The sequence below is a fragment of the Mandrillus leucophaeus genome, unplaced genomic scaffold (assembly GCF_000951045.1).
Source record: "Mandrillus leucophaeus isolate KB7577 unplaced genomic scaffold, Mleu.le_1.0 Scaffold192, whole genome shotgun sequence".
Taxonomy (NCBI): domain Eukaryota; kingdom Metazoa; phylum Chordata; class Mammalia; order Primates; family Cercopithecidae; genus Mandrillus; species Mandrillus leucophaeus.
In genome coordinates this window covers 4365847-4368473 of record NW_012101943.1, presented here as the reverse complement: position 1 = coordinate 4368473, position 2627 = coordinate 4365847, and the positions used below count along the sequence as shown (strand labels likewise).

The 2627-nt window shown below is 43.6% G+C and overlaps 1 pseudogene across 1 annotated transcript; it reads right to left on the bottom strand.

Moving 5' to 3' along the window:
• Positions 1-433: 433 nt before the first annotated feature.
• On the bottom strand, positions 434-1161 carry LOC105538452 (annotated as a pseudogene). The gene has a single exon (XR_001005907.1). The product of XR_001005907.1 is annotated as a peptidyl-prolyl cis-trans isomerase A pseudogene (transcript).
• Positions 1162-2627: the final 1466 nt, after the last annotated feature.

Here is a 2627-nt window from a genome sequence, read left to right as displayed (position 1 = left end):
ACTGCAACCTCCACTTCCCGGGTTCAAGCAATCTCCTGCCTCAGCCTCCTGAGTAGCTGAGATTACAGGTGCGTGCCACCACATCTGACTAATTTTTGTATTTTTAGTAGAGATGGGGTTTCACCATGTTGGTCAGGCTGGTCTTGAACTCCTGACCTCATGATCCGCCCACCTCGGCCTCCTAAAGTGCTGAGATTACAGGCGTGAGCCATTGCACTGGGCCCACCATAGACTTTTAATAGGGTGATTGTACTGTATGTAACTGTTACTTAAATGAAGCTAACTTAAAAAAAAAATAATATAATAAGTACCAAAAAAGATTTTAGGGGTAGGGGAAAGTAATGCATTATATTTAGAAAAAACTCAAAGAATATAAAAGCATACAAAATTTTAAAAATCTCCTCTTTGCCATTTTCTTTTTTTTGTTGTTGTTGTTACTTAGTTTTTATTTCATAATCATAAACTTAACTCTGCAATCCAGCTATGCATGGGAGAGAACAAGGAAAACATGGAACCCAAAGGGAACTGCAGCGAGAGCACAAAGATTCTAGGATACTGCGAGCAAATGGGGTGGAGGGGTGCTCTCCTGAGCTACAGAAGGAATGGTCTGGTGGTTAAGATAAAACACAAGTCAAACTTATTCAAGTTGTCCACAGTCAGCAATGGTGATCTTCTTGCTGGTCTTGTCATTCCTGGACCCAAAGCGCTCCATGGCCTCCACAATATTCATGTCTTCTTTCACTTTGCCAAAGACCACATGCTTGCCATCCAACCACTCAGTCTTGGCAGTGCAGATGAAAAACTGTGAACCATTTGTGTTGGGTCCAGCATTTGCCATGGACAAGATGCCAGGACCTGTATGCTTTAGGATGAAGTTCTCATCTTCAAATTTCTCCCCATAGATGGACTTGCCACCAGTGCCATTATGGCGTGTGAAGTCACCACCCTGACACATAAACCCTGGAATAATTCTGCGAAAGCAGGAACCCTTATAACCAAATCCTTTCTCTCCAGTGCTCAGAGCATGAAAATTTTCTGCTGTCTTTGGAACCTTGTCTGCAAACAGCTCGAAGGAGACGTGGCCCGAGGGCTCGCCGTGGACGGCAATGTCGAAGAACATGGTAGGGTTGACCATGGCTAGTAGTACAGGACTTTCCTCAGCGGCAGCGTCTGCAAAGCACTCTTTGCCATTTTCAATCCTAGTTCTATTAACAGTTTGTAACTATTATTCCAGATTATTTTTATATAATCATTTATATTTGTGAAAATATGTAAATATGATACCACAGTACATACTGTTTTGTAACCTGCCTCATTCATATTACTTTTCATTCCGGACATCTTTTCCTCTTTTATCAGTAGATTAAAATCTCTCTCATCTCCCACATCAGCATATCTCACTGTCAAGGATGGAATGGGCTTTCCATTATGTTGACCATTTCTGCTTGCCACAGGTCAGCTGGCCAGAGAGGGTCGGCCTGACCGACTAGAACTAGAACAGACATCTTCCAGCAGCTGTCAACGTCCAAAGGACACTGTGTTCCTTGGACCTCTTACCAAACCAGCCAGGTCAGTTTCTCCTCCTGTTTCAAAGCATATTTCCTCTCATCCTCTTGAATTACCACAGCATTTGGCCTGTCATTTCACTACAGGATCTGGGGAGAAAGGGAGGACTGTGTCCTAGAAGAAAATAATTCTATAAATACCGAGCAACTGTTCACACATTATAATTCCTGTTATTTTAATCAATATACTTCGAGCTTAAGCAGTTCTACTGATGCTTGAGAGATCTTTTCAAGGTCACACAAGGGACTGGCAGTGTGAGAAGGGAGAGGGTAAGATGTATTCAGCCAAGACAGCCTGCACCAGGGGCTGCTATCTCTACCAAGCCCAAAGTGGAATGGCAGGAGCATGAAGTTCAACATTGGCAGTTCGAAGTGACAACTGGATTGTGGAAACTTACATGACAGTGTGGGTGGCGTTTGCCCACTCACCCCTAGAAAGAGCACCTCAGTGCTCTAGACACCCAGGTTCTCCTTCACAGACCGCCGCCCTTCTCTCCCCAACATCCCAGAACACCTGTCTTGGTGAAGTACATGGCAGCTTCAGACTGTGCTGATCACATAACGCTCTCAATCCACAAAAGGAATTCACCAGCTGGAGTTCTCCAGATCACTGTTCTACAAACTGGAGTTGGCGAGGAGCTGACAGAACTGGAGAGGTCACAGCCACTATGCTGTGGTTGATCGAAAGGTGTGGTTTGGGGTTTCTCAGGGCTTTTCACATTATTTTTCTTTCTTTTTTTTTTTTTTTTTTTGGTCATTAGTTATCATTAGTATGTTACCAAAGAGAGACGTGGAAATTATACATGATGAAATATTTTGGAACTTCAGTGGGATGGGTAGGTTCATGTTGATGCTATTTCAATAGTGATTTCTTTCAGTCTACGTACTTTGCAAGAATGTCACCATCTCTAAATAAGAAATAATCCTTGTAGGTCGGGCACAGTGACTCACGCCTGTAATCCCAGCACTTTGGGAGGCCGAGGTGGGCGGATCACCTGAAGTCAGGAGTTCAAGACCAGCCTGACCAACATGGTGAAACCCTGTCTCTACCAAATACAAAAA